We start from the raw sequence: 26,586 nt of genomic DNA on the forward strand, positions 1-26,586 counted from the left end.
TGAACACAAATCTTAATGACTCGTGACTCCGTGCAACTGAATTAAACCCTGCTGTTACTATTCAGTCAAAATCTCTCCCAAAAAATGGTCAGCACTGAGGATGACACATATTCTTTCTAATCACTTTACAAATCTATCTATAATAATTCATTTTCTCAAGGCCACCAGGGATGTGCAACAAATGCTTGTCTGATTTCTTGAATGAATAAATAATTGAGTGCATATAGTCTTTAAAAGATTCCTGTAGCAAATTCATTTGAAAGTGGTAGATGCTTTTAGTATCTACCTTGCAATAGACTTCTGGACAGATTGATGCTGAGTTATGATTACTACTTTGTATTTATTTTTAATTAGCCTATTCAGACATCCTGTGACACAATTCCAGGTCAAGTGAGATTTGAACCCAGGTAAAAACAACGACTGCAGATGCTGGAAACCAGAGTCTAGATTAGAATGGTGCTGGAAATGCACAGCAGTTCAGGCAGCATCCGAGGAGCAGTAAAATCGATGTTTCGGGCTAAAGCCCTTCATCAGGAATACAGGCAGAGAGCCTGAAGGGTGGAGAGACCACCGACACACTCCAGGCTCTGATGTAGGGACACCCTGGCACACGGTGACGCCTGGAATTAAGTCTAATAATGACCATGAAACCATTGTCAATTGTCAGAAAAAGCCCACTGGGTTCACTAATGTCCTTACGGAGGAGACTGCTATCCTTACCTGGTCTGGCATACATGTGACTCCATACCCACAGCAATGTGGTTGACTCTTAACTGCCCTCTGGCAAACAGGGATGGCAATAAATGTTGCCCTAGCCAATGGTGCCCACATCCCATAAATGAATAAAAAAAACTACCATTGTGCCATAAGATCTTGCATACAACCTTGTTGTGGAAAAAGTTGAGCTGGTTAAGAAAGTGGTTGAAAGGCAGGAGACAACATTAAAGAAACCGGCAGCAGCTGTAATAGGCAGGATGTGGCTTGTTTGGGGGCATCAACAATTCACCATGTTTATTGGTGACTTGGATGACAGGATAGAAATCAATATATTCAAATTTTCTAACAACAACAACAAATAATGGGAATTGTAAGCAACGTTCACAAGCATGAAAACACAAAATGATATGAATTAAGATTGGGTTCCTTTATTGGGTGGCATGGTGGCTAAGTGGTTAGCTGCCTCACAGCGTTAGGGTCCCAGTTTTGATTCCAGTGATGGGCGACTGTCTGTTTGGAATTTGCACACTCTCCCTGTGTCTTTGTGGGTTTCCTCTGGGTGCTCCGGTTTCCTCCCCCAGTCCAAAGATGTGCAGATTAGGTGAATCGGCCATGATAAATTGCCCATAGCGTTCAGGGATATATAGGCTAGGTGCATTAATCATGGGAAGTATAAGGTAAGGGGATGTGTCTGGATGGGATACTCTTTAGAGGCTCAGTGTGGACTTGTTGGGCCAAATGGCCTGTTTCCACACTGTAGGTGTTATATGGTCCTATGGAAAAACTAGCAAATGCATTTTAATGTAGGCAAACACTTTGATATCCTGTTTCCTTAAAATAAAAAAATTAAAACTCAGTTTTCTCCCACAGTCCAAAGATGTACAGGTCAGATGAATCGGCCATGCTAAAGTATCCATAGTGTTAGATGCATTAGTCAGAGGGAAATGGGTCTGGGTGGGTTACTGTTCGGAGGGACGGTGTGGACTGGTTGGGCTGAAGGGCCTGTTTCCAGCTATATAAGCCATCAAAGTACAATGAATAGGTACAAATAATTAGGGGGTTAGATAGGGTTGACAGTGTGAACCTTTTCCCGCGTATGGAGTCGGGTATTACAAGGGGGCATAGCTTTAAATTAAGGGGGGGTAGATATAGGACTGAAGTTAGGGGTAGGTTCTTCACTCAGTGAGTCGTAAGTTCATGGAATGCCCTGCCAGTAGCAGTGGTGGACTCTCCCTCTTTATGGGCATTTAAGCGGGCATTGGATAGGTATATGGAGGATAGTGGGTTAGTATAGGTTAGGTGGGCTTGGATCGGCGCAACATCGAGGGTCAAAGGGCCTGTACTGCGCTGTATTCTTCTATGTTCTATAATAATCAGTCAGCCCTGTGGAATGTTAGTCTTAATTATGCACAGGCCTAGAATACAAGGAGTGAGGAGTCATGCTCAAACTGTTCAAATCCTGGTGCAGGCCATGGCTGGAATCTGAGCAGTGTGGGAGCTAGACCTTGAGGTATCTGCAGCTATGAAGAGAATTGCAGTGACAATTTCCCAGCATGATGTCTTGACTCCCAATCATGAAAGTACAATAGGATTGTACAAAGAATTCAGAAGAGTAAGCTATGATTTCATGTTTCAAGATATGAAGGAAATGTTTGTGATGAATAGGGAGAAACTGTTTCCACTGATTGGAAAGTTCATGAAGGGTTTAAATGGCCCCCTTGTATTCCTATCATTTATTCATTGTCCAGAATAGAGGATCAAAGCACACCATGATGACATTCGGTCAAATATTCGATGAAATGTGGACTACGGTTTGTGAATTTTCTAATCCTCAGTAGAATATCAAATTAGGTTTTAGGAAGTACATCATCTTACAGAGAACTGTAATGATCCCAGCTGATAGTAATACTGGACAGGTCAGTGAGTGAAACATGGCTTGATAGATCATAACTGTGGTTTGCAGTTAGTTACTGAACAACCTTGACATAAATTGCAAAAAGCGAACCTCACCCCTTTTCCCGGCAACATCCTTCAGAGATCCCAGTGAAGTATCACTCCTATTTTAACTCCTTAATTTCTTTCTTAATGCTGGGCAAGAATTACCTTTCAATAACTTTCTATCTATTCACGACATTTGATTTCTGTTTGTGTCACACAAGTCCAAAGGTGTGCAGGGCAGGTGAATTGGCCATGCTAAATTGCCCATTGTGTTAGGTGCATTAGTCAGAGGGAAATGGGTCTAGGTGGGTTACTCTTTGGAGGGTCAGTGTGGACTTGTTGGGCAGAAGGGCCTGTTTTCACACTGTAGGGAATCTAATCTAAAAAAAAATTGCCAGGCAATAACAATCCCAAAGAAAAGCGAATCTAACCATTTCCCTTGACATTTTCATTGGCATCATTGTACTGAATCTCCACCATCAACAGCCTGGGAATTACCATTATTAACTTGAAATTGAACTGAATCAGCCATATAAATACTGTTGTTGCAGCACCAGGTCAGAGGCTAGGAGTCCAGTGGTTAATAACTTTCCTCTTGACTCACCAGTGCCTGTTTGCCATCTACAAGGCACAAGTCAGACTATGGTGGAATAGCTCCCCATGTGCCTGTTTGAGTGCAGCTCAGCAATAGTCAAGCAGCTCAGCATCTTCCAGGACAAAGCATCCCCTTTAATAGGCACCCAAACCTCCATCTTCAAAATTTTCTCCCTTAACCACCAGTGCATTGTGGCACCAGTGTACCATCCAGAAGATGCACTGCAGCAACTCACCAAGACTGCTTCAACAGCACCTTCAAAGCTTGTGATCTCTCCCACCTAAAAGGAGAAGGGCAGCAAATACATAGGAACACTAAGTCTCACCTCATTTTGACTTGAAATATTATCCCCATTCTGTCACAGTCACTGGGTCCATATCCTGGAAAATCCTAACAGTGCCCTGGGCGTGCCTGCACTCCTAGGACAACAGTTCTAGAAGGCAGCTTACTACTATCTTCTTGCAGGCAGTTGGTCATGGACAATAAATGCTGGTCTAGCCAATAACTTCTACATCCCATGTAGAAATTAATTTCTAAGAAACATACGCCAGGCAATGGCAACCTCCATCAAAATTTAATCATCTTCCCTTGGTGTTTGATGGTATTACCACTGCCAAAACTCCCACCATCAACATCCTGAGGCTTACAGTTGACCAGAAATGTAATCATTGTGGCTACAACAGGTCCGAGGTTCAGAACTTGGGAATTCTGCAATGAATAACTAATCTCTTGAATGCCCCCCAGACCCTGTCCATCATGTGCAAGAGAAAAGTGAGGAGCATGATGGAATATTGTCCACAGGTCTAGGTGAGCACAATTCTAACCACACTCTCAGCTTAACAGTTATAAGGACAAAGTAGTGCACTATTCAGTAGCCTTCTACATCCATCTCCCTGCACTACTGGTACACAATTGCAGCAATTTACCAAACCTTGTTTGACAGTACTTTCCAAACCAACAGTTTCTACCATAACAAGAGAAAGAGCTACGGAAAAGAAAGAATGCTACCAGCTACAATCTTCCCAACAAGTGACGCCCTATCCTGATTGCTCATTGTCCCTTCTCTATCACTGGGTCAGAACCTGGAAACCTCTCATTAAAAGTACTGTGAGTGTACCTCCTAACTAGTTCTCAAAGGAGTTACCTCAGAGTTCAACAGGACCTTGATCTGATGGGCCAATGGACTGACAAGTGACAGATGGAGTTTAATTTAGGTAAAGGTGAGGAGCTGCGTTTTGGAAAGGCAAATCAGGGCAGGACTTATACGCTGAATGGTAAAGTCCTGGACTGAGAGGGGAAAGGTCTATAAGGGACCTAAGGGCAACCTTTTCACACAGAGGATGGCATGTTTATGGAATGAGCTGCCAGAGGATGAGGCGGAGACTGGTACAATTACAACATTTAAAAGGCACCTGGATGGGTATATGAATAGGAAGGAGTTAGAGGGCTGTGGGCCAAATGCTGGCAAATAGGATTACATTTATTGAAGATATGTGGTCAGCATAGATGAGTTGGACTGAAGGGTCTGTTTCTGTGCTGTAAGTTTCTCATGCTGAGTTAAAGGTGAACAATGCAGGTTGGCCTTGCCAATTACACACCGACTGGTCAATGAATAAAAAGGACACACCTGTTTACTTGAACTGCTGTTTTCAAGGATCCATGTTCATGGTCTCCAAAGTTCCTGTATACAAGTAAGTATCCTGATATTTATGTGTATTTCTGTTTGTCTAAACTATTACCATTCACTTATCCAAAATGAATTCTGAAGTTTCTAGCTTTCTTCCTTACCGTATTTCCGCATGTTTCTGAATCTTGTCCCAACATTTAAGTCTAAATTATGTATATTTATTACAAAAAAGAAAGTGACTCAGTACTGGAAATATCCTTTTAGTCACAAAAACATCTATCACATTTTCCTTTGTTTCCTGACACTAACAATTTTTCTGGATTTGACTTATCTTCTCTTGGGTCCCAAGGGCTTTTGCTTTTCCTGACCAGCGAGCCATCTGGGAACTTGTCAAAAGTCTTCCTAGAACAAATGAAGTTCACCATCCCCATTAATCCTCCTTCTTAACTTCTTTTAACATGCTTCATCAACTTGGTCAGACCAGGCCTTTCCTGTATTGATTAATTTATTCCTTCTGTATGTGACAAGTAATCATGTCCCTCAATGTTTTCCTAAATTTGCCCATCTCTGATAATATTGAGTGATGTAAAGTTGTGAGCTATTCCACGCCCCATTTTGATATTATGCTACATTGTTAGCAATACCTAATTTCATGCCTGTGACAGGGAGGATTGGAAAATGATGGTCAGAGCTCCATTATTTCACCCCTAGCTTATTTTATCGTCAGGAATACATTTAATCCAGACCAGGCAATTTTCTTATTTAATGTATTCTCTCTGGTTTATTACATCCATTAACAATGATAACCATATTGTTCCTGTCTTTTGTGAAGACAGACACAAAGCATTCATTAAAAATCACATCCAGGTCTTATGTCTCCATGTATCAATTATTTTTCTGGTCTCCAATCAGCCAACTTTTTTCCTGGTTACTCAATTATGTATTTCTAGTATACTGAGATTTTCTTTTTATATATAATTGCATCACATGATGTTAGATATGAGAAATGATTATGAAATCAGTCACTGTGGTAACAAAAACGTTTCAGACTTTCTTTCTCCATTGGCCTAAGGCTAAGAGGCCTGTGTACTTTAACTAATTGGCTGTGCAACATAAAAAAGGTAAGAGACTCTGATGGTATGGCAGCATAGAAGAGTGTTGCAAAAATTGCAGAGGGTAGGGCAGGCACAATTGTTTGGATGGATCCCTCCCTTTGTTGTGCTAACGTTTTGTTTTTACAAGGTTCAAAGCCATGCATTGATTCCAGAAGATTGGCCAAATTCCTTTGCGATTCTATCTCCTATAACACTAGCTGTGTTCCTAGGTAATCTGTCTGACACAATTTGGAGGTGCCGGTGTTAGTCTGGGGTGGACAAAGTTTAAAAAACACATAACACCAGGTTATAGTCCAACAGGTTTATTTGGAAGGTGGTTGTGATGACCACTTGATGAAGAGGCAGCACCTCGAAAGCTAGTGCTTCCAAATAAACCTGTTGGACTATAACCTGGTGTTGTGTGATTTTTAACTTTGTCTGCAAAAAGCTATTGATCAGAGCACCAATCCACAAGTTTGATCTACATGTCTTAGCAAGGAAAGAGCTGGTAGAGTTGTAACTCCCAAAGCTGGATCCAAACTGAGCATGTGTGTTTAAAATCAGCTACAAGGTCTGCTCGCCGCATTCTTGCTCTAGAATGTCTTCCACAGTTATTGGCTTGGATCACTTTTCACTATTTTCAAAATTAGCTATCATTTTTTAAACCAGGGCTGTCAGTGTATGTAGTGAGCTACAGATCACATCTTCAATTTAAAGCGAGTGGAAAAGGTCAAATTCTATTTGCATTGAATGGGATTCAGATATTTGAAGGTATGGGAACAACATTCCACAATATCTTTTATTTTGCTGTGAAAACCATATCTCTTGATTCTAAAGGATTATCCTATTACTCATCAAGATCCTAATGCAAGTGTGTCCACTGCAATCAAATTTATGAGACATTTGTCCTGGAATGAACTTTCTCCTTCAGTTTCACACCAATGAATCCTAATGTGGCTCTGCTGAGAAACAGTATGGGAATCCTTCAAGTCCATTTCTATTTGACACATGGAGTACAAATTGAGTTTCTGATGAAAGAGGACTTTTTTTTTCAATAAAAGTATCCAGAGGACCACTTGAACAATTGTTCAACATTTAGAACACCTATCTGTAATTATTTCAAATATTTAACCGTACCATGACTTTCAAAATCCATACTTTTAACATATAATTTTTGGGAAGGGAGCTCATTGTCGTGCATATGTGAACCTGTCTCCTAGGCAGCAAATTCAAGTTTAACTCTGGCTGTGTTAGCGAGGCACTAACAACCTGAAACCTGAACTCCCAACTAGAACGAATCAAAGCCTGTAGCTTTAGTATAATGGATACTTAACTAATTCCTTCAAATCTACTATATTGTTTTGCTACTTAGAGCATAAAAACATGGTTAAGATTAAAGGCTAACATCTGTGTATGTGGGGCTCTTGAAAGCCAGACCATAACACCTATGTAATCACAATATGGGAGCAATGTGTTGCTGGTCCACTGGGAGCACAAGTAGTTTAATGTTGGCTGACTGATGAGGAGGATTTTACAAGCTCGGGTCACAGGAAATCTGTTGGTGTTGGTAGAACAAGACGCTAGATTAATGTAATTAATGTGATGCCTCTCTTTCCTGTTGGACAATTTGAGATTTTTCAAAAAGAAACTGCTGGAGAAACTCACCAGGTCTGGCAGTATCTGTGGAGGGAGATACAGAGACAACTTTTTAAATCCCATTTTACTCTTCTGTAGAACTGAAGGGGGCTGGAACAGTGAGCCTTGTGTTCCCATTTCATTCTGTGGGTGAAAAGATAAGGCGGAAAATGTAATTAATATCTAATGTTGCTTGCATTGCTTTCTGGATATTCAAACTGCTCAAATTTATAAAAATTATATCACACATCTATAATAGCAGAATATGAGGTTTTGCAATGTAACACTATTATCCTATACTATACCTGTACTGAACAAGTCTGATCCCTTGTTGTTGATATAAGAACATTGAAGCATAATCTGATACCACTGTGTCCACTAGCAAAAGACAGTCAAAACATTAAGATTCAAAAAGGTCAATACTTGATTCACTGTTTTTACGTTTTGTGAGTTATATTGCTTGAATGTTTGTAATTTTGTTTTTGATAATATGTTTAATTGAATTTCACCAGCAGCTTCTCCTACTTTGCAAACAGAATGAATGTTCATGTGGTAGAAAAGCAGTAAATTAATGAGTGAGAATGAGTCATTCACCTGTTAGCTAGCTTTCATAGGCAATTGAGTTAGCATACAATCAGAACAAAAAGTATTACAAGGCATTGCATTTGAAACGTTTAGGTATGTATGGAGCAGTTTGGACTGGGCTGGAGAATTTCTTGAGTAAATATCGTTCTTTTATCCAATAAAGAGATTTGTCCACATTTGATAACAAGATGCCTATTTCAGAACTTTTAAATTCTCAACTGGAGAAAAACATGATCACAGTTTATTTTAATAGAAATTGTCCAATAGATAAGGATTAGAGTACATTGGATTTATTATATCTCTGGATAAAATAAAATTTGATTTAAAGAAATTAAACTTCACAATAAGGAAGCAATACAGAATTGAGGAATCATAGGAGCTTTAGAAAGGAATTATAATGCTACAAGCTGGATCTTTAAAAGGTTGGACCATCTGTCCACAGACTGATGTGACGTTTACATTTGAATTTGAGGAAAGGCATTAGTTTCAACACATTACTGCTCCCAATCTTGCACCTACAGAGGAAAGTGGATAACTGAAAGTTAGCATACCAGCATCGCATGTGAGGTTGAAATACCATGCACTTCGTATCAATGTGATGAGGATCAAGGACCAAAGTGGCGTTTAAATCAAAACTCATCATATGATGGCAGAATGCTCAAGAGGATAAATAGCCTATTTCTTCAGTTCCGAGTTCAGAGGAATAATCTACTCTGAATTGCACTGTACCTGTAACAGTTTTTGCAAGTAATTAATATTTGAGATGTATGATTTGATATGAGTGTTGGTGTTTAAGAGCAGATTACAGCATGTTTACATTCTCATCACAGATCGGAGCTTAATATATGTTTGAGTCTGTTGTGATCGCTAATGTTAATGAAGTTCAGGGTCCAGAACTAGTTTCTATGTTCTGTAGTATCTACATGAAGAAAGAAGTTCACATGGTTAGTCCTAACTGGCTAATGGTAAATCAGCAGGACATTCCTGTACCCATCCATTTCATTCCTATTACACAAGAAAGAAAATTGTTTGTGTTATGAGATGTTTTCCATTATTAGCACAATTTGCACTCCAGACAAATTTTACCCCCAAGGAATACTCTTGATAAGTTAAGATTAAACAAAGCTAAGTGCTTGAATTCTGCATTGGCTGTTGGTAAAAATGTGCTGTCAGGATGTAATCACATGTCACATGGTTAAGTTGAAGGAAATGTGGGTTAGCCTAAATCTCAGTCTTTTGTGGTAATTTCGTTTTAATTTAATACTAGAATCATCGAGAAGTGACAACATAATCATATACTGAGGCAAAAGTTATTTGTTTAATAATCTCAGTGAGGAAGACAAACCAAACACAGCTTTATATTAAATTGGTTGATATCCCATGGTATTTTAGAAGCCACAGTTTTACCTGTCTTCATGCTTTCTTTCTTCTCTTTGACCTGTTACACTTCTGATTCTATCTTATCCTTCTTTCAAATCACAATCTACAGTACAATGGGAAAGTAATCACCTTATGGCTGCATCCTTCCCACCCTTACAACTATCACTTTCTCCTAGCCCTAAACTTTCACCATTGACAATCTTGCCTGTATCCTTTTTGATAGTACTCCTATATTTTCCCCTTTTAAATTATTAAAGCTTTGCACTCTCATCTCTCCTTTTTTCATCGTGCACTTAACATATACCGAGGAGGAAAATGTAACCCAAAGACCACTCATCTTCTACAGCTACTTTCTTCTGAATTATCATCGACCATCTCTTGACAATACAACTGAAAATAATTAATTGATTTAATAGCTTCCCATATTCAAAGAGGTTTCACAGGTAGGAGCAGTATTCCATGACTAGTTTCTAGAATGAGTGTGAATAATCTACTCAATTGAAGATGAAACTTGACCAATTTCGACTTTACTCACTTTCAATATCTGTGTCTGCCAAACTTAATGGGTCAGTCGAGAAAGATTAGCCATAGTTTTTAATGAAGCGATGAGGGTTTCCCCTGATGGTTGGAGAGTTGGCAGGAGGCCCAGAGTTTTTCCTTTGGGGAGGACATGATAGCTAGAAGTGGCTTGGACACAGAAGTAGCCAGTGATGGGCCTCCACTGAAATTAAGGAACCAGAGGTGGACGTCTCCTCTTCCCCACCCAGACTTAATTTAGATGGAAAGTGATCTGTCTAATTAAAAGTCCTACCCGACACCAAACTTGTGTCCTGAAGAGTCATGGAGTCATATAGTACAGAAACAGACCCTTCGGTCAAACTATTCCATGCTGAACCTAATCCTAAACTAGTCCCATCTGCCTGCTCCTGGCCCATGTCCCTCCAAACCTTTCCTATTCATGTATTTATCCAAATGTCTTTTAAACATTGTAACTGTACCTGCATCCACCACTTTCTCGGGAAGTTCATTCCACATATGAGCTACCCTCTTTTTTCTTTAACATTGCCTCTCATGTCTTTTTTTAAATCTCTCTCCTCTCTCCTTAAAAATGTGCCCCCTAGTCTTTAAATCCTCCATCCTATGGAAAAGACAACTACCACTAACTGTCTGTATCTCTCATTATTTTATAAACTTCTGTCAGTTTGCCTTTCAACCTTCTGTGCTCTGGTGAAAAGTCCCAGCCTTTCTTTACAACTCATACCCAGCAACATCCTGGTAAATCTGTTCTGAACCCTCTCCAGCTTTATAATGCCCTTCCTATAACTGGGCGACCAGAATTGGACACAGTATTCCAGAAGATGCCTGACCAATGTCCTGTACAACTTCAACATGACTTCCCAACTCTTGTACTCATGCCAAATGCCTTTGTAACACGCTGTCGATATGTGATGGAAACTTCAAAGATTTATATACCTGCACCCCTAGGTCCCACTTCTACAAGACTACCTGGCACGGTGGACGACACAGTGGCTCACTGGTTAACACTGTTGCCTCACAGTGCCAGGGACCGGAGTTTGATTCCAGCTTCAGGCGACTGTGTGGAGTTTGTACATTCTCCCCATTTCTGCGTAGGTTTCCTCTGGGTGCTCTGGTTTCCTTCCACAATCCAAAGATGTGCAGGTTGAGTGAATTGGCCATGCTAAATTGTCTATAGTGTTCAGAAATTGTAGGTTAGGTCCATTAGTCAGGGGTAAATGCAGAGTATTGGGGTAGGGGAATGGGTCTGGGTAGGTTGCTCTTTGGAAGGTTGGTGTGGACTTGTTGAGCCGAAGGAGTCTATGATTCTATGATTTACCCAAGGCCCAACCATTAATTGTATAAGCCCTACCCTTGTTTGATTAAATTCCATCCTAGGTGTGAAAATCCTACATAATTTTATCTCTTTCTAACTTACAACACTGAATCATTGCTTGAATGCTTAAATGCTCAGCAATTAATTTTGCAGGGCCTTGGCTGTTCATGTCCTAGAAATTGAGTCAGAGGTCCTACTGGGTCTACTCAGGCAGGAAGTATGCATGTATTTCCAGACAAAGGACTATTGTTAAAGAGCATTAGGACCCTGGAGTAAACTGATGATGATGCCACAGAGTTGCTGTAGCAATGCTAGTAGATTGTCTAACATCAGGTGGTAGAATTAGTGGAATATTCTTTCAATAATACAACTATAAAATGAGAACCATATATTTCTATGAATACCATCTATTATAGTGTTTAGTCTTCTATGATATAATGAAGTGATAATAAAGCTTTAGTCTAGAGTCAGTTCTTGACTTTGCCTGCTCCTCAACTGATGGCTTGAACCCAAACTCCTGAATGTTGACATGAAAATGCAAAACAAACGAAGGTGAACTGCCATGTTGGGTAAGAGTATATGAGAAGCATTCTCCACTCATTCCTGAGCAGACATGTGCCCTTTATATATGTAAATAAGAGGCCTTGGTGCTACTAGAGTATCAAATTTGATGGCAATTCTTATACAGCTGTGGCTCTTAAAGTATCTTGTGTGTTACAACACACTTTCATACCCATAACATCCCTTTGGCCAAAGTTGGCAGCATTTGTTGTAGTACAACCTATGCATCAGATTGTGTGATGTGGTTAGGGGTCTTAATAAAAGTCGTCAGTGATATTTTCCTGCTACAGTCAATGGGAGTGCCAGGATTTTGACCCAGCAACAGGAAGGAATAGCAATATACTTTTCAAGTTGGGACGCTGTGTGGTTTGGAGAGAAACCTGCAGACAGTGGTGAATCCATGCCTCTGTAGACCTTTTATCTTTCCTTTCCATTTGTAGAGGTCCTGAATTTGAAAGGTGCTGTCAAAGGTGTTTCATGATATTGCAGTGCATTCAACAAGAAACGTAGAAAATGATAGCAGAAGTAGGCCATTCAAAATGATCTTCTATCAACACTGTACTTTGCTGCTCTTCCCATACCTCTTGATGGTGTCATCCATGTAGCGGACCCAAAGTTTGGGTTGGATGGTTAGCAGAGCTGTTTGTTCGAGGCTCTGCATTACTGCCTCTGCTAAGAGCTTTGATATCAGAGATCTCATGGGTGTCCCATTGGTTTGTCTGTAAGTTTTGTTGTTGAAAGTGAAGCGGGTGGTAAGGCATAGTTACGTGGATGACCCCTTTGCCATCACTAAACGAAACAAATTAGAGGAAACCTTCAAGACGATCAATAATACCCTTACTGAATAACATTCACTAAAGAGGAGGGAAACAACAACAAACTGTCATTGCTAGATGTCACAGTAGAGCAAACAGCCAATGGGGAACTTCAAACCAGCGTCTACAGGAAAACAACACATATGGACCAAATACAGAACTACAGAAGCAATTATCCCAACATCCACAAACAAAGCTGCATTAGAACATTATTTCAATGAGCCACCACACACTGCAGCGCAGAGGATCTAAGAAGAGCAGAGAAAAATCACCTAGATTGTGTATTCAAAAAGGACGGGTACCCAATGAGCACAGACTGCTGATTTCTCAGCAACAAACCAAAACAAGCAGACAAAACGCACCCAGAAGCCCTAGCCACTCTCCCCTACATCAAAGACATCTCGGAAATGACTGCCAGACTACTCAGACTTCTTGGCATCATGGTAGCCCACAAACCCACCAACACACTAAAACAGCAGCTAATGAATTGAAAGACCCTATATTGACAACAAGCAAACCAAACATCATTTACAAAATACCGTACAAGAACTATAACAAACACTACATTGGACAAACAGGCAGAAAACTAGCCATCAAGGTACATGAACATCAATTAGCCACAAAAAGACATGACCCACTATCACTAGTATCTTTACATACAGATGAGGAAGGACACCACTTTGGGACAACACACCCATTCAAGGACAAGTCCAACAGACACGTACGAGAATTCCTAGAAGCATGGCATTCCAATTGGAACTCTTATCAACAAACACATTGATTTGGACCCCACCAACTACCCTCTGAGAAAAAGAACAGGAAATAACATCACCAACACAGGAAACGACATCAACCCAAGGAAGCCTAAACACATAAGTAGAAAATGGGACATAACACCAATGCTTCACCAGAGGCTCACTGATGATGTTACCTAGTATGATGACAAAATATCTGTAAATGAAAGTTCCAGTTAAGCAAGCAAACTTACATCGAGTAAGTACAATTTTATACATCTCATCTGCTTTATATTGGATGCACGTTTCCTCACCTGTTAGAGGTCCTAAGGTGGATGCTGGTGAATTGTTCCATCTTCAGTTCAGAGTTATAATGGGGAGTCTCTTTATCTCTCCTGTGTATCTGTTCTCCTGGTCAAAAGCTACGCTATAAGTTTCATTATGATATTTGACTATTGGAGTATCACATTTTAAGAGAATCCTGCCCAGGACCATGTTCATAGCCAGAATTAAAGGCAGAGGCAGTGGTCCTACCCACTAGTTCTTCAATATCAGTAGCTCCATAGGAAAAAATGGCCATTGCTGAGATTGCAGCCAGTTACTGGACCAAGTCAATGATGATGGTTCAAGGAAGGTGAGTAAGGCAAGCTTGCTAAGGGCTTCTTCACTGACTCAAGCAAGGAAGTGATTGCCTGTAGAAAAGCCAGGGTTGGGCAGTCAAGTAGACGAGGTCTGACCCTTACTGATGGGGCCTGGGGACCCTGTGTGGGAGAAAGTGGGATCAGTGCACTAAGTAGCTATGATTATGTTGAATGGTGAACAGGCTCAAAGAGCCGAATGGCCTACTCCTTTTCCTATTTTCTATGTACAAGGGGATGAAGTTATGTGTTAACTATCCAGCTGCTCATAAAATAACCGGAGGGTAGGCATCAAGCACAGCAACCACCATTCCAAGTAATTTTATAAACTTCACCCTCCAGTCCCAATGCAGGGCTAACATTCCATCCTGTATGCACATGTTCAAATGCATTCACTGAGCCATGATCAAGGTTGGGAGTTCTGGCTGAATGATATGTTCTTTAGGCCAAAGGGACTGAGATTAACTCTCTTACCCTTGCATGTATCAGCACATGTTAGGGGCTGAACCCAAAATTTAGCATCTAACTTCCCTAAGTTCTAAATATAGGACATTTTGCCAGAGTGCAATTTACATCTACCAAGTTAATGGAATCCTGTTGAGCAAAGAGGAGAGAAGACTCATCAGCTGGAATACTTTCCACAGCTTGAAGCCTTCGAGAATTTAGAACACTTTAGTGCCCCACAAAATATGAGCACATGAGCCAAGTTCAATATCATAGAATTGGCCTGATCCCATATTTTTTGAAGAATTAGTCGAAAGAAATCCATTTCTTATTTGTGTTACAGCACGGGAACTGGGAATGCTTCCTGTGTCGTTACATAGCCCCAGGGAAATGTTAAAATGTCTAGACGTTGCTGCTTAGCTTCACATTCTTTCAGGAAATGCCTAATTGTTTCACTTACAGGGGTTCAGAATAAGGGTTCTGAAAATTTCATTTGCACAACTTTTATTTAAGTATCTTACATGTTGTAACAAATTTCTTTTGTAAATAGTGAAGAAGCTCACTAAAATTACTTAACTTAATCCTTGTGTAGCGCTTTAATAAACTGGACATTATGGACAATTTCAGAACATTCAGAATTCAAAATGAGTTAACAAGATAATGTAGAGTGCTCCCACTCTCACAGAGCTAGTGAGAAGGCAGTGAAATGTGGATTCATAAGCATAGATGCTCTTACATAGGAGTGAGATTTATCCTAAATGATAGAGCAAAATGGACAATCACTTGGATTTAATTAGATACGTATTGAGGGCATTAAATGATGTTTCATTTGAGTAGGTCTGGGTTGAAACCTGGGCTAGATTTTCTACAATTGCCACTCTGTGCATTAATTTTATGAAAGGAGAGAGCTCTGTATCTCTGACAGGAGACTCCAGTTAGAGCACCCTCAGAAATGTGGAGCTACTGCACTTGCATGTTGATTAGTTCTTTCCTTGAGCAGAATTGGAAGGGGGGTTTTAGGGTGGGGTGCAGGCAGTTCCCCTTTTCACAGCAGCCAACTGCTGTATTCTGACACTTAAAGGTCCACTTTGACAGCTGCAAATGGTAAGTACTTGAGAATAACATGAGGGGAGGGTGGGTAGGATGCTGTGGGTATGGCACCAGATGGAGGAGAGTGACAAGTGTACTGGGGTAAGGTGCCAGGTGGTTGGGTTGCTAGAGTGCAGGGTAAATGATACGGTGTTTAGGGTAGCTATGGGTGGGGGAAGCTATCTGGTCTGGTGGATGAGGAGGGGAGGGTCTGGTGGGTAAGGAGCAAGAAGACAGGGCTGAGGTGGTGGGGGGGTTATGCGGAGGGATGTTAAGTCCAGCATTGAGGGAGGATGGGGCAGCAAGGGGAGGGACTTGGGTTCCTCAGGTGGGAGGAGCTGTGCAGGGGAAGGGAAAATGGGTCCTGGCGGTACGGAGGCTGATCAGGAATGAGGCAGGGAATTGGGAGGGCTGGCAGGGGTGGAGAGAGGGGAGGCAGATTGGGTCTGATGTGTGGGAAGGGGGCATCAGCAGGGAGATGAAGGTGTCACGTCTCAATTTTGGGGGGTATGTATGGGATTAGTTTTGCATTTACCCTGAAGTTTAAACTGTATATTTAATAGTCTTACTATTCCTGAGTAACTGTTTACTGAATTTCATTGGAATTCTCTGATCTGAATGGATACATCAAAGGGGTCTGAGAATAGGGGATTTGCCAGTAGAATCTTCAATTTCCCAGACAGGTCCTTCAGAGTCTGCTGTGAAGAGGATTCTGAAAGACCCTCATGTTCAACTCCTTATCTACACGGGAATAATAACTGCATCTGGCCGGCAGGAAGACTGGGGATCACATCAGCAACCAGACGGCTGGTGAAAGACTCGAATTGCTTGTCCCAGGGAAGACCCATTGATGCCAGATGAAGAGTTGGTAATGCCAGCAGTGAGTCTCCATCCGGAATGAAGCACCATCTCACCAGCAGCAACATGGAGGCTGTGGCTTGTGTGGAAGAGCATCCAGAAATGCAGGGGACCATGGAATAAGACAAGTGATATATGGGAGTGAGAGCAAAAATTGCCGAGATAAAAATCTTGGTGCTTTGGATTGAAAGATGCTTTCTCCCATTTGACATGTTGGGGAAGGAGACAAGACCAAGTGCAGTTGGGTTAATACCACACTTGGTGGGCTGATGCTATTAAGTGGTCTTTAATTGGCCACTGAAGAACTGTAGTTGGAAGTGGGATGCGGATCAATAATGGATTTTTTTCACCCCAAATGTAATTCCACTGAAGGCAAGGCAGCATCAGGGTTGATATATGCTATTATTCCACTGAATAAAATGCTCCACCTTCAAACTCTCCCATCTCCAGGAGCAGATTTTTCAGCCCATAAAGAAGCACTTACCAAAATTATGCTGGTTATTAAGTTGGGATAAACTTAATTGAAATGTTTCACTCTAAGTAAATGTTAAATGAATAAAGATTGGCTTGAGTATCCTCCTGAAATGTAACAGGCAATGGCAAATCAACAGCCTGTCTTACCCTAACACATCGTCATGGAGATGTACAGCACAGAAACAGACCCTTCAGTCCGACTCATCCATGCTGACCAGATATCCTCAGTTAATCTAGTCCCACTTGCCAGCACTTGGCCTATATCCCTCTTAAACCCTTCCATTTCATATACCCATCCAGATGCCTGATTTTCTTTTCAAGGATACTACTTCAAATGTCAGGAGTTCAGTAATACTGTTGTAAGTTTTGTTTTACATAACCTTAGAATGGACTCAAAGAAATATATTGGGTGCTAAAATTCTACAATCACCTAACCAATAAATGGAAAGTGAGATCAGGAACCATCATTCCTCTGAATAGATAACCTGGGCTGGAGCAAATGGTTTATCTCATCTCTAGGTTGTGTAATTGGAATTACTCTGTAAACTGGAAAGGGGCCAAGTCAATTCCATTTTAATGAAAGGCTAACTGTAAGTCTCCTTGTCTGAAGGTTGAAGAGCATTTAGTTTTGGCATATGACTGGAAAGTGGACTGAGCTCACTTTGCATGAACAGAAAGAAGTAAAATTCTCTCATCCAGGAATAGAAAATTGAGTGAGAGCACCCTATGTCAATGTTTGAGCGGTGAATGTCACACCTTACTGCAAACTGGCAACAACCTAACATTTTCTTGATTCTCTGTTGAGCTATGTGCTATACTGAATAGGTCTCATTTGTGGAGCTCTGCTATTTTTAAGTTTTCCTCTTTCAAACAATTTGCCTGTGATCCTTGTATCTCAGTGGGACTGGCAGCCAGATGCTTGGATTTAAGGAGAATGGTTTGAACTGAATTGCAAATAAATCCTGCCTTTCTACGCCATTGTCTGTCAGCTGTGTTCAGCCGTTATCAATTTATATCTGTCTATTCAGTGGCTGTGAAACCTCGGCATGAGGTGTATCGTTATCTACCATCAATTTAATTTCACACTAGCTAAACTGCCTTTGCACAACAACTGCATGCTGAAATTTTGTCTTAGATCTATATTAAATGAAGGATCCATGTCACAGAGGACTGCAGTGTCTTCACTTTGAATAACAAAAAGCCTTTTCAGTAGACATTATTTTCATGCTTTGCAGACCCGAGTCTTTAACTATTTTCATCTCCGTGAAATTAACAATTGGAAACCTCAAAGCACCATTTTTAGATGCTATAGTTCAGACATTGCAATCAAAGTAATAAAATTAAGAAGTTTTGTCCTCTGGAATATATTTTAATGAGGACAGACAATTATTAAAGTGCCAAGTTGGTGGAATTCTACAATGGTGATGTTACTTCATTTCATATCAGTATGTGAGACATACATAAATTCGTCTCACACACACTTTGGTAGGTGCATTGTTTGAAGCTTTACTTTAACTGTCACTGAAAATAAAGAGAAGCTGCTCTTTGTTGGGAATGGGGGGAGGGTGCTAAGCTCCACAGATTTGTCATTTTCTTGCATCCGGAGAACATGAAAGCAAACCAGTGTAATTCAGTTCCTTGCGTTTCACACTGTGAAAATGCTTCAATAGCAGTATATGAGTTTTTTTTCTGTGAAGGATTGCTAGCAAAGACGAGCACATGGGAACATTGTGTTTGAAGCAAGTTTGCAGTCGCACTTACCACATCAAAGCCAAACCCTCACCTTTGATTTGTGAACACTGATGTATATAAATTCATACTGTATCGATCCCAGGCTAATTTGAAGAAATAATTAATACAATCTGTCAACTACTTTGAAGTGGAAATACATATTGTCTTTCTGACAACTGAGCCGGATCATGGTCATAATTAAAAATCTTCAAATTTCCTTTTTCCAACAAGAAAGCAGAATGGTGGAGATGTTAGATCTGATTGATTGTACAGCAACTCATATAGCACTTCTAACAGAGTAATTTTCAATTGGTATAATTTATTCTGATTGACTTTAGTTTTGCCCGAAAGCTCAATTGAGTTTTCGAAAAGTTCCTGGGGCTAAAGCAATCAAAGGGTATGGAGTGAAAGCAGGAACAGGGAACTGAGTTGGATGCTCAGTCATCACCATTTTAATGGTGGAACAGGCTCAAAGGGCCAAATGGCCTATTGGTGCTCCTATTTTCTGTGTTTTTATGTTAATTCGGGGAAACGTTTTGCTTGATGCTTCCAGTTTTGCAGTAATTTGTTAACTTAGTGACAACCGACTGTCATTAAAGATTTCGGCTGTACTGTACTCAAACCATGGATAGAAATCATTATATATGTAACACCTTTCAATATCTCCAGATGTCCCAAAGCACTTTGCAACAAATTAAGTTTATTTTTGAACTGTAGTTACAGCTGCAAAGAAAAGCCTTGTGAAGACTGTTGCAAGCATCATTATTCACTAAAGTAAATTATGCTTCAGATACATACAATGTACTCCAATCACCATATAAATTGGGCATTGCAGCTAAAGTAGGTTCTCATTGGGATTCTAAAGAAACTGCTTCTTACACTGAATTTCTGTTGATGAATATTGCTTTTAGTGCTCCACTGGCATTTGGCCAAGCTGAAAAATATGACCGAAGGTAGAGATGAGCTGTTAAAGGTGTTAGTGGCTTCATGAGTCACACTACAGTATGCATTCACAAGATTTTCAACATCTCCTTTAATCACTGCTGCTATTTAACTTTGATCTACATAAAGGCTTAACCATAGAGGATGATACCAATTCAGAAACAATGCCAGAGTGGAAGGCCAACCTACATTTGATTCCTGATTTTGTAACATTCTCACTTAGAATTCCTACCTTTGTCTTCAAATGCCATTTTGATCTTGCTCCACTATATGTGGATCCTTCCAATCCTTTTATGTCCTCTAAATTCCTCAAGTGTTTGCTTGTGTGCTTCCTTCACAGCACCACTGTGGTTATGCGAGCAGCTATCTAATCCCTAAGTTCTATCATTTCTTTATAGATCTCTCCACCACTTTTTTTAAGATGTTCCCTCTGAGCCAAAGGTCTAGTTTCTGTGCTACAGACTTCTGGTTCTGAAATCCACCTTTTTTCTTGACTTAGCACTGGGTCATCTGCCTGAATATCCTTTTGTTTTGGTGTCCATTTTTGTCTCGATCCCTCCTGTGAAGTAACTTCAGACGTTAAACTGTGTATTTATACAGATTTTTTAAAAACAATGATACTGAAGGCGGAACCTCCCTTGTGGGATCCACTTGTCCTTTGGTGTCCTCCAGTTTTTTTTGGAAAAACTAACTTGCAATCTCTTCACTTCTCTGATGATCTGATTGAGCCTGGTGAGAGTCTTGGCTACTTTCCTATTCAAAGCACATGCACAAATCCAAGCAGACCGAGGACTCTAAATCCCTAGAATGCACCCCCTCACCTCCCCAGCATGATGAGCTGCCTAAACTGCTTTGTAAATCGGGGTGGGCGGCCCTTTTACCCATCCTGCCTAAGCCAAAATACATTGTAAACCAGGTGGGAATGGGTCTTTAAGTGGTCCTGCAGACATCACTAACTGACTGAGGACCTCAAATTGGTGGCAGGGTAGGAAGGTCAAGTTTGGGTTGTCTTGCCCTGAATCCAGTTTGGATGGAACTGGAAAGATGGTGGTGTTCTGGGAAGTCACTGTCCCACACGATTTAAGTTGCATTCCTGTCTCTGAACTTTGGGATTGAAATATTCTGTTCAAAAAGAGTGATTTATGTGCATGAAGTAGTTGAAGAAATAGAACTGTACGTAGATTTAAGGCTTGTCCTGTAGAATGACAGTCACCTATCTTATTGCAGGATTACAATGTATTCCTCCAAGGTTGAGGAGCTAGTGCCATGTTGCCCTGAAACTAGGGAGATCTAGGAATGAGGAAAGCAGATAGGAAAGGCAGTGACACCCCCAGAAAATATCAAGGGATGGATTTTAATCTTACACAGTAAAAATCAAAGCATTGAGTATGCAGTCAGTATCCATCAGCTGGTGTACCCAGGGTTATTTTGCAATGTGGCAATATGCTTGACTCTAACTCCATGTAAGAAGATGTACATGAGGGTTGAAAAAAGCGTGCAAAATCTCCCTTTATCTTTGAACATGTTTAGCCTAAAGTCCAAACATCAGCTCATTGGATGTACTATCTGGTGTGGAACTAGGTCATATTGATCAAGTAGGTCCCGGCTTTAATCTCTGGTCATTTGGTTGAGAGCTCCTAAAATTTCCATAAGTGCCTCTGGACTAAAGAGGGGCGCTATGGTGGCTCAGTGGTTAGTACTGCTGCCTCACAGCACCAGGGACCTGGGTTTGATTCCAGCCTCGGGCGACACTCTGTCCATGTCTGCATGGGTTTCTTCCGGGTGTTCCGGTTTCCTCCCATAGTCAAAAGATATGCAGGTTGAGGGAATTGTCTATGCTCAATTGCCCATAGCATTCAGGGATATGTAGGTTAGGTGCATTGGTCTGGGGTAAATATAGGGTAGGGGAATTGATCTGGGTGGGTTACTCTTTCGGAGGGCCAGTGTGGACTTGTTGGGCGGAAGGGCCTCTTTCCACACAGTAGGGTTTCTTCTATTCTAAATCTGCCAAGTTGCCATTGTAGAAAAAAATGTCTAATGGAAACTGTTTGTTCATGTAGGATTAGGAGTGATGGGCTTGCTTGTGTTGAAGCTCAGTAGTCCAGCATACTTGGCAAGGTCAAGGCTGACCATACTGCAGCTTATATCACCATCTTGGGGTGGGAAGAAATATGGAGTGAAAAGAAGTAACAAACAATGAGAATTACAGGTCATAGAGATGTACAGCATGGAAACAGACCCTTCGATCCAACCCGTCCATGCCGACCCAACCCAGATATCCCAACCCAATCTAGTCCCACCTGCCAGCACACGGCCCATATCCCTCCAAACCCTTCCTATTCATATACTCATCCAAATGCCTCTTAAATGTTGCAATTGTACCAGCCTCCACCACATCCTCTGGCAGCTCATTCCATACATGTACCACCCTCTGCGTGAAAAGGTTGCCCCTTAGGTCTCTTTTATATCTTTCCCCTCTCACCCTAAACCTATGTCCTCTAGTTCTGGACTCCCCGACCCCAGGGAAAAGACTTTGTCTATTTATCCTATCCATGCCCCTCATAATTTTGTAAACCTCTATAAGGTCACCCCTCAGCCTCCGACGCTCCAGGGAAAACAGCCCCAGCCTGTTCAGCCTCTCCCTATAACTCAAATCCTCCGACCCTGGCACTATCCTTGTAAATCTTTCCTGAACCCTTTCAAGTTTCACAACATCTTTCCGATAAGAAGGAGACCACAATTGCACGCAATATTCCAACAGTGGCCTAACCAATGTCCTGTACAGCCGCAACACGACCTCCTAACTCCTGTACTCAATATTCTGACCAATAAAGGAAAGCATACCAAATGCCTTCTTCACTATCCTATCTACCTGCGACTCCACTTTCAAGGAGCTATGAACCTGCACTCCAAGGTCTCTTTGTTCAGTAACACTCCCTAGGATCTTACCATTAAGTGTATAAGTCCTGCTAAGATTTGCTTTCCCAAAATGCAGCACCTCGCATTTATCTAAATTAAACTCTATCTGCCACTTCTCAGCCCTTCTGGTCCAGATCCTGTTGTAATCTGAGGTAACCCTCTTCGCTGTCCACTACACCTCCAATTTTGGAGTCATCTGCAAACTTACTAACTCTTATGCTCGCATCCAAATCATTTATGTAAGTGACAAAAAGTAGAGGGCCCAGCATCGATCCTTGTGGCACTCCACTGGTCACACGCAGGTCTTTGTTGCTTTGTGATAGAACAGCACGTAGTGTCGGGAAATGGTTTCACCTGCAAAGTAATACTCAGTTTAACAAATCCAGACACAGGTTTGAATAGGCTTGTCTATGAAGATCACACTGAGGTGACAGCAGCTGTTGGGCAGGCTTGAAGTTGAATACTGTTCTAAGGGTAGTGTTGTTTCTTATAAATTACGTCATTATTCTGAACAAACTTTGTTTTGTTCAGTGTGTTGCAGATGTTTGCAGTTTAAACTGTTGTGCGTGGGTCACAAGCCTATTCGGTCATAGACCTTGCACACTTCTTTTAACTCAACATCAAACTGCTTGCACTATGAAGGGTTGGGAGTGAGTATGTAATCTGAGCTCATTGTCATCATGTTGGAATGTATCGTTAAACTCTGCATCTGTTTCACATCAGTCTCGTTGGGTAATGCATGTTGAGATTACAATCCCCAAAGAAACAGGATTTCAGTGCTATGTGAGGCATTGTGTGGAGTTGTAAGGGCGAAAGTAAGGTTGGGAACGGACCTTTCATTAACTAGGAGGGCAGTTCACAACTAACTATAAAGAACCTAATGTCATTATTCTGAGAGGGCAACAAACAAACCCACTCAAAACATGCAGAGAACTTTTCATATATTTGTGTTTAACCAGGCCCCAGGTAGAGTTTAAAGATAACATCTGGAGCATTCCTGACTAGATAGCCTATGAGAGAAGAGAATGGGCCCCAGAGGAATCCAGAGTAATGTATGTTCTTCTGAGACCAACAAGTAAAACTCCTGCTTCCCCTACCCTGGGGTGATCTTCTTCCTTAAGAATATGCAACGCCTGTAAAATAGCACTAAATCTTCTTAAAGGGTCCTTGTTAGGAAGTTAACTCTCTAACATGGTTTCTCGAGATGTAACCCAAAATTGTACAAGTAATGAAGTGTTCAGCAAATATAAACCAGCATGAGGCCATTGGATTGGCTCTTTATTTCGAACACCAACAATTTTGTGAATGTTTCATCCCCTTTCCTCAAACTGAAGTGAGTGGAATTTAAACAAATCCTGAGTACATTAATTCATTCAAGTACAGCCTCTTGATAAGCAAAGGGGTGAAAGGTTATTGGGAGTCAGCAGGACTGTGAAATAATCAGATAGTCCAGGATGTTAATGAATGGCAGAGCTGTCTGGAAGGGTTGGGTGGCCTACTCCCTCTCCTCATTCATGTGTTTGTATGCAATTATGATAGACAGTAAATTCTGAAAAGACTTGATGCGTTATGGCAGAATGTTCAACGATCACACATGAGTAGTGAAGTTGAGTGGATGCATCTTGAAATGTCATATCCTAGCAACTGTACCACTTCCCGCTGATTGTTCAAATCACCACATCCCCATCATTCACTCACCTGCTAAGAAGCAGCAGCCTGCCAATATCCGCCTCTGTAGAAGCTCAGGCTACTGTCAGGAAATCTCTGCTTGCTGTCACACAAGTTCAGACCAATGCCATCACAGCTACGGATCATAGTGTGTAAAGATGCTTGGAAAGTGGCTTGCAACAGCCAAGCCATCCATCCGCCATCACATTGCTAGGATTATTGATAGCGTGGCAGTGCTCTCTCAAGATCTGAATTGTACCTGCTGCTCAGACTGTTACTGGTCAGGAAGCCAGTCAACTGCATTGTAGGTAAAACATTGAGCAAAAAGCAACTACCTTCAAGGTGGAGAAAGGGGAGATCAAACCAGACCATTACCACCAACCCACTTTAACAAATCTCTAAGCAACTAACATTTCTTATGGAGGCACAAGTAAAGGCATGGCTGAATGTAGTCTGTCCATCTTCTCAAAAATGGGAAGGCCATGTCAATGGTTTCATTCAATTGACGATAAACCAGAACAGCTTTTATAAAGATTATAGCCTTCAGCAAGAAAAAGACTTCAGAAGCTAAGTCTATTTTGAAGTTGTAATTTTATATTGGGCCCTTTATCGTATGGTTAATGAAGAAAACCTATTGGTTGTTTTGGATAGTAAGAGTGCAAAATTAGACCAAGATGGTTTTGGAGTGAAAGCAGTTTTTCACACAAGCAGTGCTCTCTTGTCTAGGTAGTGTGGGATAATTGCATTTTTGATGTCATATATTGATATAATTTTGGCTGAAAATATGTTGCTGGAAAAGCACAGCACGGCAGGCAGCATCCAAGGAACAGGAGAATCGACGTTTCGGGCACAAGCCCTTCTTCAGCCTTTCTCCTCATTGATATAATTTTGTTAAGTAAGTGCTATTGTGAAGGGGTTTCTCTTGTGGTCATGCGTTTTACTGTCAACACTTGCCTGTATTGCCCGTGAGATAGTAGTAGTGAGCTGCCTTCTTTATTTGCTGCAGTCCATGTGGTCAAGGCAGGTTAGTAGTGCTGAAAGATATAAAGGCTTTCAAAATTTTGATCCAGCAACAATGAAGGTATAATGACATATTTCCAAATCAGCATGGTGTGTGACTTGGAGGAGAACTTGCAACTGCACTTGCTGCCCTTGTCCTTCTAAGAGATTCCAAGTGCACTTGGCTGTTTTTTGATTATTACTTTAAATAAATCCAAATCTCCTGAAGGTTGCATTTAGGAAGTGGGGTTGAAGGAGGCTTGACAAGTTGGTGCACATCATCTTTTGATGACACAAGTGTGCTATGCTGGAGAGAGTGATGGTGGATGGGGCTCAGTGGGAATACTTTCTCTTGTCTTAAATTTTGCTAAAGATACTTGATGTGAGACTTGGTCAGATGCTGTTTTAATGCCTCCACATGGCTGGAATTGAGTTTTTATTCTTATTCAGGTTTGGCCAAGTCTAGAGCCAGATGGTCCGAGCAGAACCCAAACTGAGCTGACTTATTGCTGAATGAGTGTTATTTCTCTTTGCTAATGATTGTAAATGTTGACATATTGGTATCAGGCTGGATTAGATTTGTCCTGCATTCTGTGAGCAGGATATACCTGGACAATTTTCTACAATGTTGGTTAGATATAATTTTTTTAGCTGCTCCAGAACGGTTTAGCGAAAGGTGTAGCTACTTCTGAATGTGAAGCATTGCAGCCAGATGTTGTCAAGTACCATTGCCTTAACTATATCCGGTGCACTCAGCTGTTTCTTGATTTATTGCTTTAAATAAATCCAAATGTACAGTGATGCTGGGAAGCTCAGGTGGAGGCCAATATGGATCATCTGCTCAGAACACCATAATACTACCAGAGCATAAAGCTGTTCTCTCAGAGAGGGGTTTAACCTGAAGGTCACCACCCCTCAGGCAAAGGGAGAGGTTGAGAAGGAGAGTCCTTTATGATCTCATCTGGGATAGGAATTGAACCCACATGGCTGGCACCTAGATGGCACTACACTGTAAACCGTCCATCCAGCCAACTGAGCTTACCAACTCCACTCTATTTTTGGCTGAAGGTGGTTGCCTTGCCTTTTATACTGCCATATTGGATTTCCCCATCTTTGAAAGTGAGACGTTCATGGACCCTCCTCTTTTTCCCATTAGTTGTTTTATTTTCTACCACCATTCCCAACTAGATAGAATGGCATAGCGTAGTCTGTTGGTTGTGGGGTCACTTTTATTTCTGCTCACAGAATGCTGTTTCCATTGGTTAGTATCCATGTTGTCCTGTGTTTGAGC

General features: G+C 41.1%; 1 protein-coding gene and 1 long non-coding RNA gene across 2 annotated transcripts in view; one reads left to right on the forward strand and one right to left on the reverse strand.

The window, feature by feature from the left end:
- Window positions 1-26,586, reverse strand: part of LOC148148528 (uncharacterized) — a 101,150-nt gene that overhangs the window by 38,693 nt on the left and 35,871 nt on the right. The window contains exons 2-3 of the long non-coding RNA XR_015758847.1: window positions 7,637-7,750; window positions 4,878-4,931 (exon numbers count right to left, since the gene is read on the reverse strand). This is a non-coding gene — a long non-coding RNA (uncharacterized LOC148148528). The remainder of the gene's footprint in view (window positions 1-4,877; window positions 4,932-7,636; window positions 7,751-26,586) is intronic.
- fstl1b (follistatin-like 1b) overlaps window positions 1-26,586 on the forward strand; it is a 113,387-nt gene that overhangs the window by 2,776 nt on the left and 84,025 nt on the right. The gene's annotated exons all lie outside the window — the stretch shown is intronic.

Source organism: Chiloscyllium plagiosum, unplaced genomic scaffold (genome assembly GCF_037043375.1).
Source record: "Chiloscyllium plagiosum isolate Xiang-an unplaced genomic scaffold, Cpla_swu_hap1 HiC_scaffold_12, whole genome shotgun sequence".
In the NCBI taxonomy this organism is placed as follows: domain Eukaryota; kingdom Metazoa; phylum Chordata; class Chondrichthyes; order Orectolobiformes; family Hemiscylliidae; genus Chiloscyllium; species Chiloscyllium plagiosum.